At 39.3% G+C, this 17,722-nt stretch overlaps 1 protein-coding gene across 3 annotated transcripts in view; it reads left to right on the top strand.

The window, feature by feature from the left end:
* TAB2 (TGF-beta activated kinase 1 (MAP3K7) binding protein 2) overlaps nucleotides 1-17,722 on the top strand; it is a 94,418-nt gene that overhangs the window by 34,293 nt on the left and 42,403 nt on the right. The window contains exon 1 of one of the 3 annotated variants that reach the window (XM_058666220.1): nucleotides 13,959-14,255. The exons of the other annotated variants lie outside the window; for them this stretch is intronic. The gene's annotated coding sequence lies outside the window, so the exon portion shown is untranslated. Of the gene's footprint in view, nucleotides 1-13,958; nucleotides 14,256-17,722 lie in introns of those variants that run through there. 3 annotated transcript variants of the gene reach the window in all.

The following is a 17,722-nucleotide window of genomic DNA, read 5'->3' as shown; positions in this document are numbered from 1 at the left end:
ATATCCTTGGATGACCCTCTTCAAAATGATATGTATTTCTGAACCTTTCATAACAAAACTTATTTAAAGTTTCTTTCTGTGTATTTTAACACAAAAGGCATCACATTACATATGGGTTATTGTTTTATGTGTCATATTATCTATGTGTATATAGTATGTATGGGTTCTGCATTTTAATTTATCCAGCAAGTAATGTCTCATAGATCTTCCAGTTTAATTATTTTGTGTCCTACTGTACTAAAAACAGCTGTGTGATGCTTCTGAATGCAGCTGTGCAATAATCCAAGTGTTCAGTTGTCTTTGGTGGACACTGAGGTTGTTTTAGTAATAGGTGCAGGGGCAGCCATCCTTAACAGGAAGCCTCAGAATGCTGTGAGGACCTCTTATCACTGATCTCCATATAGTTCCAGCCCTTTATTTGGTCCCATTTTTCCCCTGTTAATCTTGTACGTCTTGGCTCATCTTCTTGGGTTTTTCAAGTACTTAATTTACGTTTCCTTTCCGTTTTACCTATAAATAGGAATTTACTATACTAAGCTCTTAATTTTCTCTTGAAGTTATTTATGCATAGCATAGATTATTCTAAAACTAAGGTCAAATGAGCAAAAAAAGGTAACTTTGTTTCCATCTTAAAACCCTGATGTGTTGGAAAATAAAAAAGGTGTGAAATAGAAAATGTGCACCAGGAGCTTAATTGTATAAAGTGTTTTGATGAAGTGTAATCACTTTGTCTTATCTTTATTGCACACTCCTTGATCCTTAGAAAATGGTGGCATTCCCCCACAAATGCTCAACACATAAACTGCCCATGAGGCTGACGTGCAGTTTCGTTTAAGAAGACTTAGAACTGGTAAGCCTTTTAACCATAAGAAATGGTCACATTCATGGCCTGAAGGCAATGCATTCAATGAGACAATTGGGAAATTGTAAGAAATTTTAATGGTTATTGGTTTTCTTTAGAAAGTGAATTATTTCAGACCTATAAAGCTGAGATAACTAGTTTAGAGGTATAATCTTTTGCTCCCTGCCGATTTAATAACAAACTTAGAGTCAATAACATTTGAATGACTGATTTGATATGTTCCTTGTTTTTTTCAAAGTTTATTTGCATTTGCTGATTCACTCCTCAAATGACTACAGTGGCAGGTTTCCTACATGGGTACAGGGGCCCAAGCACTTGAACCATCTTCCTCTGCTTTCCCAGGAACACCAGCAGGGAGCTGGATCTGAAATGGAGCAGCCGGATATTATACTGATACCCATGTGGGATGGTGGTGTCACAGGCTGCAGCTTAACTTGCTACACCAGCAAATTAAAAATGTTCTATTAAAAAAATGTTCTAAAAAAGGTTCTGTCATTTTAATCTTGCAAATAACTGGTCACCTATATAAAGTGATTCAGTATTATAACTTTCCTTCTTTTAGCAATGTATTTGCTTATTTTGAGTTACAGAGGAGGTGAGGGGAATATAGCCAGGAGCCAGAAGCTTTACTTGTCATCTTCTGCTGCTTTTTTCAGGCTGTTAGCAGGGGTGCTGAATTAAAAGTGGAACAGCCAGGGCTCAAACCAGTGCCTTTCTGGAATGCCCGCATTGAGGGCAGCAGCTTTACCAGCTACTCTACAGTGCTGACCCCTTATAACTATTTTATGCTAACACTTGATATTTCTTTTCATATTTCTACCAAAAATGGGGATAATATTTGAATTTTTGGTTTGTTATTTGATAGCTGTGATTCTTGGATTTTATCTAGAAAAATAACTTGATATTGCAGAGTTTTTTGAAAAGTGCTATGGTTTGATATGATTAGAGTCATGCTCCCCAAAAATATAATTTCAATAAATATGCTGTAAAAATAGCATAAATATTTTTTAGGTTCAATTACCAACATTTTGAACCCAGCATTGATTTTTGTTGTTGTTGTTGTTTAAGAGCTATGTATTTTATTAGAAAGTTAGAGTTACATAGAGAGGGAAATACAGAGAGAGATCTTCATCTGCTGAATCACTCCTCCAATGGCTGAAGCAGGGAACTTCTTTGGGGTCTCCCATGTAGGTGCACAGCACCAAGACTTTGGGCCATCCTGCCTTGCTTTCATAGACCATTAGCAAGGAGCTGGATCAGAGTGGAGCCGCGGGGACTCCAGGTGGGCACACTGGCCCAAGTATCGAGATACAGTGTTAAGCCACTGCTAATTCCAGCATCCCATGTTGGAGTGCTTGTTGGAGTCCCACCTGCTCCGCTTCTGATCTTGGTCGCTACTGATGGCCTTGGGAAAGCAGTAAAGGATGGCCCCATGTGCTTGAGCCTCTGCCACCCTTGTAGAAGACTTAGATGCAGTTCCTGGCTCCAGGCTGTTACAGTCATTCGGGAAGTGAACTAGTGGGTGAAAGATCAATCTTTGAGGCGAACTGGCATTGTGGCATAACAGGTAAAGCAACCACCTACCTCTCTGCTGCTCCAGGTCCCTGTTTATGCACCTGGGAGAACTACAGAGGATAGGCCCAATATTTGGGCCCCTGCACCCACATGGGAGACCCCAATATTTGGGCCTCTGCACCTACATGGGAGACCTAGGAGAAAGGGTCCTGGCTTCTTCTTGCTTGACCATCCCTGGCCATTGCAGACGCTTGGGCAGTCTACCAGAAGTCTCCGTCTTTCTTTTCTGTCTTTTTCTTTCTCTCTGTCTCTCCATATCCCCACTCCCCGCCTTCTGTCCTCACTCTCTGTAATACTTCTTTTTAAATTAATGAATAATTTATAAAAGATTTATTTTATTTTTTACTTGAAAGGCAGAGTTACAGAGTGAAAGAGAGACAGACTGAGATCTATCCTTTGGCTCTCTCTCCAAATGACCACAACTGCTGATTCTGAACCAATCCAAAGTCAGCCGTAGGCCGGGAGCTGGATCAGAAGTGGAGCAGCTGGGACTAGAACCAGCACCCATGTGGACGCCAGCATTTCCGGTGGGGGATTAGCCACTAGCCCCAAATGAAACTGAAAAAAAGAGATTAAGATTGTTTTCTACTGTCCTTTACTTCCCTCTGCTCTAATGTTCTACCTTTCAAGTTAATTAACTTTTTAAAAAATTAATGACACTTGTAAATTATTTTAATCACATGTGAAGTACACTGAATATTGTGAGGCTGACATATGATATAATACTTGCATAATACATCAGTAATGTAGACAATATTTGAAATAGTGAATGTACTTAGGTAATATTAAAGTCAAAAAAATTAAACTTCAATTTAAAAAATTATACCATCATTCAGCTATTCAAACTATCAATGCTTTTTTCTGTCTTCAATAGTATTTAAGAATAATTTATGCATTCTGATAATGTCAGCCAATCCATAGAGCAGATACAGTTACAGTTAGTGCCAAGAAGCTGTCAGCATCATGTTGACAGCCAATGTTTAAGCTGAAACGTTCTGCTTTCCACTAGACATCCCAGGGAGGTTGCTGTTAAGAGGTCAGAGGAATTGTGACATCGAGTCAGTTCTGTTAAATATTGCATCTGGATTTCTGAGAATCACTATGTTGTGCAAAATCATGAAAAATAACTACAATACATAGCTTACGGCAAAAGCTCAACACTCAAAAACTTCATCCATGAAATTGTTTTGAAGGTTATGGTTAAGAATACATGATGGAACAAGATCTGAAGTTTGCTTATGGAAGTGAACGTAGGAAGGGATGCAGTATGTGAGTTACTCATAGTGGTCAGCAAAGGGTTTTCTGTCCAGCCACCAGACCTGACCCCGTGCACTGTGTGACAGCCGTGTTGGGATGTGTGTTCAGGTTGACTGCATGGAGCTTGTTGTAGCTAGCTGTGTCTTTCATGTTTCCTGCAAATCACATTATGGCAAAATTCCAGTTAAAGCTCAAATTCTTCTCTAATGCGTCAATTGTGTTAGAAAATATTTACAATTTCAAAACAGATATGATACAGGGGTGGAGAACATCTGGTCCTTGGGCTGTTTAAGGGCTGCAGAATCATTTCGTCTGACTCTGCCAAGGCAGCACAGGCAGGACTCAAAATTCAGCAACTCTATAGCAGGCTGATTTTTAAGTTGATAATTTTGTGTGACCTGCATATGATGTTATAAAACTCCAGACAGCCCTTGGCAGGAAATCGTTCCCCACCCCTGCCAGAAATGACTTTTAGCCAAGAAAATACTTCAGTTTGGGTGATAGATACCCCTCTTACAGTGGACTTTTAAAACTGGATACTGCGCCTGGCACAGTGGCCTATCAGCTAAAGTCCTCGCCTAGAACGCTCCAGAATCCTATATGGGCACCGGTTCGTGTCCTGGCAGCCCTGCTTCCCATCCAGCTCCCTGCTTGTAGCCTGGGAAAGCAGTCGAGGACATCCCAAAGCCTTGGGACCCTGCACCTGCATGGGAGACCTGGAGGAAGTTCCTGGCTCTTGGATTCGGATCAACGCAGCACCGGCTGTTGCGGTCACTTGGGGAGTGAACCATCAGACGAAAGATCTTCCTCTCTATCTCTTCTCCTCTCTGTATATCTGACTTTGCAATAAAAATAAATCTTTTTTAAAAATGGATACGTTTGGATAGGTGGTTAAAGATGTTCTGCAGCATTTACTAAGCCTCTGTTTGCCGTTCACTGTTTGAGATACAACAGTGAACAAGATAAAGATCAGTCTATTCACTTTGGAACTAAATTGCCTAAATAAAGAATTTTATTTGTGATTAGGGGCTATTTTAATGGGTAAATTGGATTTGTGAGTGGAAGATGCATTCTGGCAATTGCATTTTTCTCTAACCTCTCAGCAGATACATTGTATAAAATAACCCCCTAGGTCCCTGTCCAACCCAGGCTTCCATGGTTTACAGAGAGAATTATTATTGCTAGTAGTTACTGTGGAAACAATTTTAATTTAAGGTTATATGGAAATGGAAAGATCTTGTCACTTTCTTATCCATAAGCTGAGCAAAAATCTGCAGTTGAGAAGTACAGTTTATTTATTTATGCCTATGATTTCAGTGTTTAGTATGAACTAAATTTTTCTTTGTTAAAATAAGTTTATTCCAGTAAAACTCACAGTTGCATAAGAATGTGATAAACCTAAAATGATATGTGTTTAGTTCTCTACACAGCACGATACTGTTGGAGTTTTCAGGACACTTGATCAGTTTTCTGATGAGACAAGTTGTTTGTCCCTTATAGATGGAGAAGGAGGGTGTCCAAGAGTCCCAGAACTCTTGTACTCCTGTCCAGCCAGGATAGCAGGCGTTCTGTTTGCTGAGATGTTTTTCCTTTGTAGTTTGTGGAAATTCATCAGACATAGAGTAAATATTATTTCTTCCAGTTTGTGTCCTTTGCTGAAGGCCAGGCAGGTGTAACACAATTACACACAAAATACAGTTGTGTTTTATATCTTATGTAGATGAACCATTCTCATAATTTGTTGATTACCATTTTATAGTTGAGGAAACTGAAACATACAAAAATTGAATGATTTGCCCAGGAAGACATTGAAAATCGGTGACAGGTTAAATTTCATAAACAAACAAGGACGCCTAGAAGTTAAATTTAGTCAGCTACAACTATGTGTCAAATACTGTGCTTAAATTTGTTCTCTCACTTAATAATTTGGTCTCCTTTTGTGAGATAATGTTAACCTATATGGGATTGAGGTTAAAATATTTAGCAGTATTGGGTTACCATTTTGTTATTATTATTATTATTACTATCATTATCATTATCATTATTATTAGAGAGTCAGATTTACACAGAGAAGGACAGACAGAGAGAAAGATCTTCCATTCACTGACTCACTCCCCAAGTAGCCAGAACTGAGCCGATCTGATGCCAGGAGCCAGGTGCCAGGAGCTTCTTCTAGGTCTCCCACGCAGGTACAGGGTCCCAAGGCTTTGAACCTTCCTTGACTGCTTTCCCAGGCCACAAATAGGGAGCTGGATGGGAAATGGAGCAGCTGGGACACATACCTGTTCCCATATGGGATCCTGATGGATGCAAGGCGAGGACTTTAGCCACTACACCACTGCACCAAGCCCAGATTACCTATTTTTAACTGTTAACATCTTTCATCAGAAAATTTTTGAAACACAGATGACTAAAGTAGAAAACTGTTTAAGTTCTCCTTTTAGGAAGTTGACTCTTTGGGAAAATTTGTTCTATAAAAAAGATTTACTTACTTTGGGCTCGGTAGCATGGCCTAGTGGCTAAGGTCCTCGCCTTGATCCCATATGGCCGCTGGTTCTAATCCCGGCAGCTCCACTTCCTCTCTATCTCTCCTCCTCTCAGTACATCTGACTTTGTAATAAAAATAAAATAAATCTTAAAAAAAAAAAAGATTTACTTACATTCTCCAAAATATAGGAATGGGGAAAGATTTCTTGGAAAAGGCCAAAAGCACAGGTAGTCAAAGCCAAAATAAACAAATGTGACTACATCAAACTACAAAGCTTAAAGAAAATGATCAATAAAGTAAAGAAGCAACCAAAAGAATGGGAGAAAAGGTTTGCACATTACACAACCGAAAGGGGAGTAATATCCAGGATTTATAAAGAGCTTCAGAAGCCCAGTGACAGCATAACAAACAACCCTGTGAAGAAATGGGCAAAGGAAATGAACAGACATTTTTCAAAAGAACAAATTCAGATGACTAGTAGACATACGAAAACGTGCTTAGGCTCCCTAGCCATCAGGGAAATACCAGTGAAAACCACATTGAGGTTCCACCTAACTCTAGTGAAATTGGCCTATATTAAGAACTCTACCAACACCTGCTGGTGTGGATGTGGGGAGAAAAGTACCCTCCTTCACTGTTGGTGGAAGTATAGGCTAATACATCCACTACGAAAATCAGTATGAAGAGGGCTAAGAGAACTGAAAATTGACCTGCCATATCCCACTGCTATCCCACTGCTGGGGATATATTAAAAGGAAATGAGTTGTGTATATGAGAAAGGGATCTATAATCCTATATTTACAGCAGCACAATCTATAATAGCAAAGACATGGAAACAACCCAGATGCCTGTCAAAAGAGGAGTAGATAAACTGGTACGCCTTCTCCATGAAATACTACTTGGCCATTAAAAAAGAATGAGGTTCTGCCATATGTTCTCTGTGATATAAGGCAACCCACATGAAAAATATAAGATCAATAGCCCTTCAATACTGTTTTTGCTGCAACTTCTGGGGTTTGATATTTTTGTTTTTATTTTTCATTTTTTCAAAATAGTTTATTTTCTCTTTTTAAATTCTTCAGTGACTCATAGGTCAAACATAGTTTGTTTTTTGGTTTTTTTACTTTATGTTTCATTTCTTCAGTGACACATAGTTCATTCTATAGCATGTTATCCAGCTTCATGGTGTTGTAACGTTATTAACTTTATTCCTATTGTTGATTTTTATTTTATGGCTTTTCATTTAAGGGAATGTATGTTAACTGTGTAATAGACACTATCATATCTAGATGTGAGGATACAATACAGTATGCATATCTACTTTCAAATCAAAGATGGACTCCCAATGAAACTGTTAAATGTATCTTGACGTTAGGATGCTGGACTCTGCCGTTGTCTGTACCTGCAGTGTCGGGATACACTTCAACAGCAGAGTGACAGATGGATGACTGCTTATGAAGGACTGTAGTGTTATCATAATGTGGGGGAAATCGGTACGGGGAGGGAATTTCAGAAGGGGAAAGGGAAGTCCCAGAACTTTTGGAATTGCATTATAAATAAATAAATAAAAATAAACGCATTTTAAAGATTTTTTTTTTTATTTTTAGTGGAAAAGCAGATTTACAGAGAGGAAGACCGTCCATCTACTGGTTCAGTCCCCAAATGGGCACAATGACCAGAGCTAAGCCAGTCAGAAGTCAGGTGTCAGAAACTTCTCCCACACTGGTACAGGGTTCCAAGGCTTTGGCCCATATTTCACTGCTTTCCCAGACCATCAGGAAGGAGCTGGACGGGAAGTAGAGCAGCCAGGACATAAATCGACACCCATAAGGGATCCCAGTGCTTGCAAGGGGAGGATTAACCAATTGAGCCATCTTGCCAGGCCACTATTCATTTTTAAAATTAAAATTAAAGTAGTAATTTTAAAACTTAAATTTAAAATCTTTAATTCTAATAACTTTTATAAAGTCAATCCTAGTTATTTTTTTAATATTTTATTTATTTCATTGGAAAATGGAGTTACAGAGAGAGAATGAGAGGCACAGAGAGATCCTGCATCCACTAGTTCACTCTCCAGATGATCCCAGTGGCCAGAGTTAGGATGGTTTGAAGCCAGGAGTCAGAAGCCTCATCTGAGTCTCCAACCTGGGTAACAGGGACCATGCATTTGGGCCATCCTCTGCTGCTTTCCCAGATGCATTAGCAGGGAACAGGATCAGAAGTGCAACAGCTGGGACTCGAACCAGCGTGCCATAGAACATGCCAGTATCACAATGGTTGCAGCTTAACTGGCTATGCCACAACACAGGCCCCCACCATCTACTTTTTATAATATTTCCATCATAACAAAATAATTTGGAAGTTGACTTGGTTAAGAAAAGACTTAATTTTATAGTTTATACTTATTTTTAGTTGATTTAATGTGTTCTGTTTGAGTTTGTCATACCGGGTGTTTGCCCAATTCCTAATGTAAGTTGCAGAACACATTTGTGTAATGTAGAGGAGCAATTTTCTCTTCCAGCAATTATATCTTTGCATCCAATTACATAGAAATTTCTAGCCACTCATGGAAAAGATTTGTTTTTAACTGATTTCATTTTAATAAGCCCTTTTTATTTTATTACCTCTGCAGGTGTTACAGCATGACCAGGGAGGGACGCAGATACTTCTCTTAAAAAAAAAAAAGAAATATGAAAACCCATTCATATTTTCATCTTGCACATTGAAATGTTTCCATAATTTCACTGCCATTATACCAATGCGCTTTTGTTTGTTTTGCTTCTAATTTTAATTTCCCTCAGTGAAAATAGTGATCTACTTGATGATAATATGTTCTCTGGTTCTGACAAAAAATGTAGGACTATTTCCTTTCATTTTCCTGAAGTTTTTAAAATTGTAATGTCTATGTGATAGTCAGATAATAATGGATAACGATGCGCAAATTAGCTGTCTGAAACTTCAGCATTTTAATTCTTTCTAGGGTTTAAGTTTTAGGATATTTTACAGTGAACTGGAACTTTCTCATGTAAATATTGTTAAATGGAATTATTTCCAAAGAATAAGCTGCTGCTAATACAGAAAGCTGTCACTGCCTTTTGGTTACCTTGTTTGTATGGTAGCATTTCTCCTAGTGGAAAATAGAGCATCTGCCTCTGGAATCCCAAACTCAGAGTTCATATTACAGTCCAACAGTAAAGACACTTCCCTTAACATTACGCAACAGCATTCTCAAGCTTATTGCTGCTAAAGAATTGTTTTTAGTAACATATAAAAACAGCCCTTGGGAATACACTTGCAGAAGTAATTGATGACATTTTGAGTTTTCAAATGGATTTCTTAGAACTAGTGAATTCACACACCTCTGAGTTTTATCATGATAGCCTTTCATGTCTGTGATAATTCTAGTTCCACCTTAGTTGGAGACTGGCATCAGCAGGCATTGATGGAAAGCTTAGTAAGTCTGGCCCCATTGAAGTAGGCTATCAGAACACCACCGATAAAAGCAGGTGGTAAAAGCAGGCAAAGCATCGCCAGCAGTACGTGGGAGCCACGTTTCAAGTTCCAGCTGCTCCATTTCCAATACAACTTGGTGCCAATATGTGTTTTGGCCTCTGTACCCACACTGGATACCCAAATGAAGCTTCTGGCTCCGGGTTCCTGATTCGGCCTTGCTCAATCCAGGCCACTGGGGTCATTTGGGAAGCAAATCAGCAGATGGAAGATCTCTTTTCCTTTCTCTTTGTAATTCTTTCAAATAAATGAATAAATCTTAAATAAATTAATATGAATGCCACTGTGACTAAAATTGAGGGTCTACCAAAATCAAGACTCAGCTTTTTGTATACATCCAAATATGGGTTATCAGAACAACAGTGAAAACAAGAGCCACAGAAATAAGATGCAGGGTTGAGTCTGTTCAGGCTCCTGAAGCTGCATAGCCTGTTCCCAAGAAGTTGATTTCTCACCATTCTAAGCTCAGGGTGCAGCACATCCAGTGTTTGCTTTCTCGTTCGTGTTGGGTGCCTCCTAGCTGCGTCTTTGTGTGGTGGGCTGGGCAGAGAAGCACTCTAAGGCCTCTTTCTGGGGCCCTAACTGCATAGATGAGGCTTTGACCTTCACAGGGGATCACCTCCCACAGGCCCCACTTGCTGGTACCATCACACTTTGGGGTAGGGTTTCAGGTATTTGCAGGAAACATAAACACTCAGACTGTAGCAAGTGAGGGTGTATCTAAAGGGAAAAAAAAGCCGTAAGAAGCCTTAATAAGACCTTGATATCAGACCCTGAATGAAGTATTCCCTATTGGAATAAGGAGTTTAGGTGGTTTGGGAGCTATTAGACCTTATGTTTTGAGTCTGAAATGAATTCAATATTAAAATCTCCTCGATAGCTGATTTGTTAGAAATAGACTTTGGTTTTTTCATAGAATTTCCTGTAGTAATTTACCATATACCTGTCATTTTAGGGGACCACATAGTGTGTGTGTGTTTAGTATTACAGATACCTTGACTATTTCATCCACCAATGTTTAATGTTTGTAACATTAGTGCCTAAAAATGCACATGATCTGTTTGTGCTTTTTGAAAGTAGAATGTTCTTAGTGTAAGATTTCACACAATCCTGGTATGTATAAAGTAAAAAACTCTACCAAAAACAAGTGGGATTACATTACTCATTGTTTGTTAGCACTTTGTGCTTCTTTAGTTAACACTTTTCCCCCCTTTGAACTTTGTTAGGGAAAGTCCATCCATGTGAGTACATTCAGAAGAATCTTGTACTCCACAGCACTGCTACATAGTCCCTCATGTGAAAATACCATGACTGCTATTGAAATTGCTTTTAAATTTTGGTATTGTAAGTGGTATTCTAATAATCACCTTTTATTTATGTCTTTGCATGATCACCTATTTCTGTAAATAAATTTCTAGATGTGAAATTGCACAATCAGATTCTGCTCAGTAAGTTAGATAAACTCAGAGATGCATAAGTGTGTGTTCTGTTATCTTCTGGCATTTGCTTGAGTGAGTTAACCCTCCTCCTCATTGAGCTTTTGTAATGTGTGGCTCATTCCTCCATGGTTGTCCTAGAGATAGACTGTGTTGGGAGCAGTTTCCATCTTCCTGCAGTATATTTTGCATTCTGTTTTCTTTTTCCCCTGTCACTTAACTCACATCTTCAATGTGCCCGTATTTTCAGCCACTGTCTCTCTGGATGTTGCGTCTCCTTCATCTCCTTCATCTTTCCTCCTGGAAGTCCTCTGTCAGATCATGTTTTCCTTCTCACTGGTGGGTTTAGTTTGCATGGATCTCTCTGCCTGAAGTAAGCCCTCTGCTTTCTGGTTGTTCTCATAACTCTGCTGGTTCTCACATCTTGTTTGTCCAGTCCCTTTGCTCTTGGTTTGTGCATTGCAGTGATGGTATTTCACTTTCTAGAAGTCCTCAGTGATCCTTTTTCAAATCTGCATTTTTACTTTATATCTTATCTTTGTGGTTTCTTTTCCTTCTTTTATCTTTGCAATCATTTTAAATATTTCTGTCTCACAGCTTCCTGCAGGTTATCCTGTAGTCTTGCATTCTTAGATTCTAATCATCCACTTGATATTCCTCATTCTTACTCATGGAGAATTATTTCTTTGTGGTTTTGAATTTGGTTTATCATGAGTTAATCTTCAGCATGATCTTGTTTTTCATCTAGGAATCACTTGGTGCCAGGGTTAAAATACTCTTTCATAGTAGTTCTGCATTAGTTTCTGTCAGGAATCCCATGTATCACCAGCCAAAAACCTTTTTTAAATCTTACTTTCTTTTGGAGTATCTTCTGTACACCTATAGTTTAAATTTTGATTGCACACATGTATATGTATATGGTGCATATGACTTTCAATTTTTTTTGAGATTTATTTGTTTGTATTTGAAAAGCAGAGTTACAGGGAGAGAAAGAGATACAGTGAAATAGGCCTTCCATCCACTGGGCCAGTTCAGAGCCAGGAGCCAGGCACTCCTTCCAGGTTTCCCTGGGTGCAGGATTCAAAGTCCTGAGCCATCTTCCACTATTTTTCCCAGGCTGTTAATAAGAAACTAGATCAGAAGTGAAGCAGCCAGGACACAAACTGATGTCCATTTGGGATGCTGGCAACACATGTAGAGGCTTAGGCTGTTACTACACAGCACAGCACCATCCTGTGATTTTAATTTCTAAGGGCAGCTTTCCCTTCTCATCCATGGCTCTTAGGATTTCAGTGGTCTTTGTCTTCTGTATAACAGTGGATTGAGGCAATATTGCTTTGACAGCAACAAAAAGAATATTCCAGAATCTGGGCTTTATAAAACCATCTCATTTAAATAAAATATCTCTTATATGGCCATAAAGTTGGCCTGCTGATGGTATTTAAAGCCTGGTGCCAGTGTGTCCAGCTGTAGTAACTCTACCCCTGTCCTAGCTCCTCCTCCTGTCCCTGGTATCAACACAGCATTTTGACTTGTGCTGTGGCTATCTGGCTTTCAAGTTTCTGACATCAGGCAGTTTTTTCTTATAAGTTCTGCTATGTATTGAAGCAGATCTAGTTTTTCAGTAGTTTTAGTTGTTTGTAACAAAAGTGAGTCTGAATTAGCTCAGTACATCTTGATATCAGAACAGAAGACTTTTTTTCGTCACCAAAACAAGAATGGATTTTCCTAAATGGTGCTTAGGAGTGTCTATTGAGATAACAGTGTAAACATTCTTCTGTAGTTAATATAGTAGGAGAACATATACAAGTTTGCCAAATGATCATAAAAACCTATAATAAATTCAGTTCTGTAGCCTACTGTATTCCATTCCCTAATTTTTTATTTAAACATTGAGTGCCAATTTTTACAGATAAATTACTTTGATACATGGGAGTTTTGTTTGCTCTTGCATGCATATCAGAAGATGAGAACCTCCAAAGAATTTAGATAATTGGAGTTTGCTTAGGCTTTGGCATATTAAATAATATAGTAATTGCCTATTTTCTGGAAGTATTATGTGGGGTCCTTGGGAAGGGGAGAATTGTCAAGAGCATTCAGCTTCACTCAAACTTTTCCTTACTATTGAAGTGATTGTTTTGGTTGCTTGTTTGGTTTTAAGGTCTTCTTGCATAGCTTATTTACTGTAAAGTGATGAGCCCCATGTAAGTAGTGTCTCTCCCTCCACCTGGTCCTTCCCTTTTTCCTGTTTCTCCCAGGGTTAGAATTTTGAGAGCTTTTCCCTTTTGTTGGAGTTGATGGAAAGTCAACTGGAATTTGTTTAACATTGTACAATTTACTGATAAAAAATATAGTTTTCGGGCTTGGCAGCGTGGCCCAGCGGCTAAGGTCCTCGCTTTGATCCCATATGGCCGATGGTCCTAATCCCGGCAGCTCCACTTCCTCTCTGTCTCTCCTCCTCTCAGTATATCTGACTTTGTAATAAAAATAAAAATAAACCTTAAAAAAAAAAAAACATAGTTTTCTTCTTGAATTGCTAGTTTGGGAAAGAATATTGGAGCTGCAGTCCCTGTCTCATTATAACTGAAATAACTAAATTAAAAGCACTTCCCGGGGTAAATACAGAATATTGCTTAAGCAAAAGTTGGGAAGCAACTGAGCAGAAAAATAGGTTGAAAATTGTGAGTGGATGGGTGTGTTGAGACTGAATTATAGCTCTTTAATTTCTGTAATAAAAAAATACATAGTTTTTAAAAAAGAAAATTCAAGCAACAATTTTTTTTTAAGGTGGAATTTTAATTTTTTTTTTCATCCCTTTTTTGTTTAAAAGATCTTCCATCTACTGAATCACTTGAGCCAAGTGGAATCAAGAGGCTGGGAATTGAGTCCATATCTTCCGCATGGTAGAGAGGGACCCAACCACTTAAGACATCAGCTGCTGCCTCCTGGGATTCACATGAGTAGAAAATGGAACCAAGTCTGAAATCCAGACACTCCTACATGGGGTGACAACATCCATAGCAGCTCAACTGTCCAGCTGAACACCTGACCCCCTTTTATGCTTCTGTAGGAACACAGAGAAGCAGCTGAGTGTTAACACGGGTCACCTGTACCGAGTAGAAACCAAGTAAAGGCGTGAGTCAGGGAAACTGTTGGTCTCCTTGATAGAGCTTTGTAGCACTGCTTTTTGAACTGTTTAGGTGTGTTATTTGAACTTAAGTTTACTGTATAGAATAGTTTTCTGAACAAGAAATTAAGATAGTTGAAAGTCAGTGTTTAAACATACTACTTCTATTTTGGGGGTGGAAGGAATGTTGACCCTTATGGGAAAAAATGGATGTATTAATGTGTTAGCCATAATTAACCAAGAATTTGTTTCTTTGTATGTTCTGAAATTATATCATTAGTAGTATTATCTCATCTATACTAACATTATTGCCAGCTCTGGAAATGACTTTAAGATTTTTATCTACATCTTGAATTTCTCCTCTGAGCTCCACAGTTTGCATGTCTCAGCTCCCTGAGCGGTGCCTGCTTTGGAATGTTTTAAAGGCACCCTGAACTCTACATGTTCAAAACCAGATCTATGATCCTCTGATTTGTACATTTTATTCTTTTCATCATTCCCTAGTTCATAGGTGGGACCAAATCAGAAATCAACACTGACATTTATTTCCCATCCTCTCAGTGTCTAGTTCATCATCCAGTTCCATAATATTTCACTTGCTGAATATTCAGTGAGTTTTCCACAGCTCTCTCCCCAGTCTCCATTGCATCCCTGTAGTGTGACTGTTAGCATCCCAGCTCGACCATAGTAGTAGCTTCCTAACTGTCCTTCTTACAGGTTTCTTTGCTCTTTTCTCCATAATACAGCCATTCTTCATACATACATGATTTCTTTTTTCTATTATATTGGGCAGTTTCCCTTACTCTTAAATAAGCCCCTAGATTTTAATGAGATTGATTTTAAGCACATTTCATTTTTTTTTTTTTAAGTCAAAGTTATGAGAGAGAGGGAGAAAGTACCAGGGGATTTATCTAGGTTTTCCACATGGGTTCAGGAACCCGCATCTTGGGCTATATTCTGCTGCCTTCCCAAGGGCATTAGTGGGGACCTAGATCAGAAGAGGAACAGCTGGACTCAAACCAGCCCCATACATGGGATGTTGGCATGATAGACAGTATATCTTTGCCCACTATGCCGTAACAGCAGTACCTCGGGTGTTTTTGTAGTTTTTTTTTTTATTATTCCAGATACTTTAGTTTGCAGTATCTGAATTTCTATTTGGTTGTTTATATAGATTCTGTTACTTTGCTGAGAATGCATACATATTTGCCCTTACAGCCCTCAGCATAGTTGCATAGCTGCTTTAAAGTCTTTGTGTGTTAATTGTAGCAGCTGAGTCGGCTTCCATCCCTCCTGAGTGTCAGTCAGTTGCTCGTGTGTGTAGTGGTTCTGGGTTGTGTTCTGTACCCTGTGAATGGCATGTAGAGGCTCTTTCCATTTTATTCCTCAGTGAAACTTCCCCGCCTCCATGAGTGTTGATGTTTGTTTTGTTTTACTGGACAGTTAACTTGATTGAACTCAAACTACAGACTCAGAAATATCAGCTCAGTTATTTTAACCTTGGCCTGGTTGCTTGGAATGAGTCTACATATGTGTAGTTCAGAGATGTGTGTATAAATTCACAAAACTAAAGACTTCCTCTACTTCTCGCCTTTCTGTAATTTTCTCACTAGTCTTCAGCTATTGTGGTCATACCAAAATCTGTCCCTGATTGATCTGGCTTATAAAGCTACAGGTATTCTGTGTATTTTAACTACCCAAACCAACTGGTAATCATTGTGCGGCCAAAGGCATTAGCAGATGAAAAGTCACTCGTGCTGTTCTTCCAAGTGCTGGGCTCCTGTATCCTCCTCCCTTCCTTTTCTGCTTCTGCATCAAGTTGTTTTTGTCTAGTAAGAGCAACTGTACCTTTACATGAAGTGAAACAGTTGGAAGAAAATTGTATGTTGAATAGTTTTCCAGTTTTTATTTGAGAATCATTATTAGAAAAGCAAGCTAATGAGCCTGGCACTGTAGCATAGCAAGTTAGACCATTGACTTTAATCCTTGTATTCCACATGTGCACTGGTTCAAGTCCCAGCATCTCCACTTTCAATCCTGCTAACCTGCCTCAGAAAAGCACATGGTTCCCTACCACCCACATGTTAGACCGTGATGAAATTCCTGATTTTGATCCAGCCTTAGCCATTGCAGCCATTTGGGGCATAACCAGTAGATGGAAGATCTCTTTGTCTCTCCCTTTTCTCTGTAAGTCTACCTGAGAAATAATTTAGAAGGAACATAATAGCAAACAAGTGTGGTAATAGATTTCCACATATATGTTTTAATAATGGAACTAGGTGTTTTCATGATTTGTGCTTTTTTAAAATAACAGGTATTCTTCAGACTAAGGATTTGTTTCTCCTTCAAATTATATGCAAAGTATTCTGTTTTTCAGGTTTTTGATTATTTGAAATGTGTTTTTCAAGAAAAGTAACATGAAATAAGCATAATGTAAATCTTTCATTTCAACCAACAAATATATTGCATCTTTCATGAGTCAAAAATGAGGCTTCTAGAGAGAGCAGTGGATCTCAGAGTCCTTGAACTGGTCAGGTGTTTGACCTCATGGTTCCTGAAGATGGCTGCATCCCATGTCAGAGCACCTGGGTTCCACTCCTGCTTGTGGCCCCTCACTCCAGCTGCAGCCACGACAGCAGCAACCATGGTGGCTTACGGGATCGGGTTCCTGCTCACCCAAGTGGGAGACAGATTGAGTTCCAATCTCCCTGCTTCAGCTTCCGCCCTGCCTGGGTTTTATAGCCATGTGCATTGTGAATGGGCACATAGGAACCTTCTCTCTCAGTTTCCCTCTCTCCCTCACTGTCCCCACCCCTCTGTCCCTTTAAAAAATTTTTAAAGTCCTGATCATGTGAAGCCAAGTGTTGGGAATAGGCAATGAATAAAGAAAAGGAAATGATTAAGAAAAAGGTAGTGACAGATGCTATGAAAGAAAAGCAGCAAGAGGATATGATAAGATGGCAGGGGAAGTGCAGAGGTGTGGCGTTGTTTTAGATAGAGGGATTGGTTGGGAAGGTACCTTTGAGGAAGTGATATATTTTTTTGAAGATTTATTTATTGTTATTACAAAGTCAGATACACAGAGAGGAAGGTCTTCCGTCCAATGATTCACTCCCCAAGTGAGCACAATGGCTGATGCTGTGCAGATCCGAAGCCAGGAGCCAGGAACTTCCTCCAGGTCTCCCACGTGGGTGCAGGGTCCCAAAGCATTGGGCTGTCCGCAACTGCTTTCCCAGGCCACAAGCAGGGAGCTGGATGGGAAGTGGAGCTGCCGGGATTAGAACCGGTGCTCATATGGGATCCCGGGGTGTGTTCAAGATGAGGACTTCAGCCACTAGGCCACGCCGCAGGGCCCAGGAAGTGATATCTGATCAGAGATCTTAATGCAAGTGTCTGAGGGAAAAGTGGTCCAGGCAGAAGTTAAGTCCAAAAGCTTTAAGATAAAAATGATATTGGCTCCTTGTAGA

Source organism: Ochotona princeps, chromosome 1 (genome assembly GCF_030435755.1).
Source record: "Ochotona princeps isolate mOchPri1 chromosome 1, mOchPri1.hap1, whole genome shotgun sequence".
Classification (NCBI taxonomy): domain Eukaryota; kingdom Metazoa; phylum Chordata; class Mammalia; order Lagomorpha; family Ochotonidae; genus Ochotona; species Ochotona princeps.
Note: the sequence above shows the minus strand (reverse complement) of the source record. Positions and strands in the feature narration are given on the sequence as shown.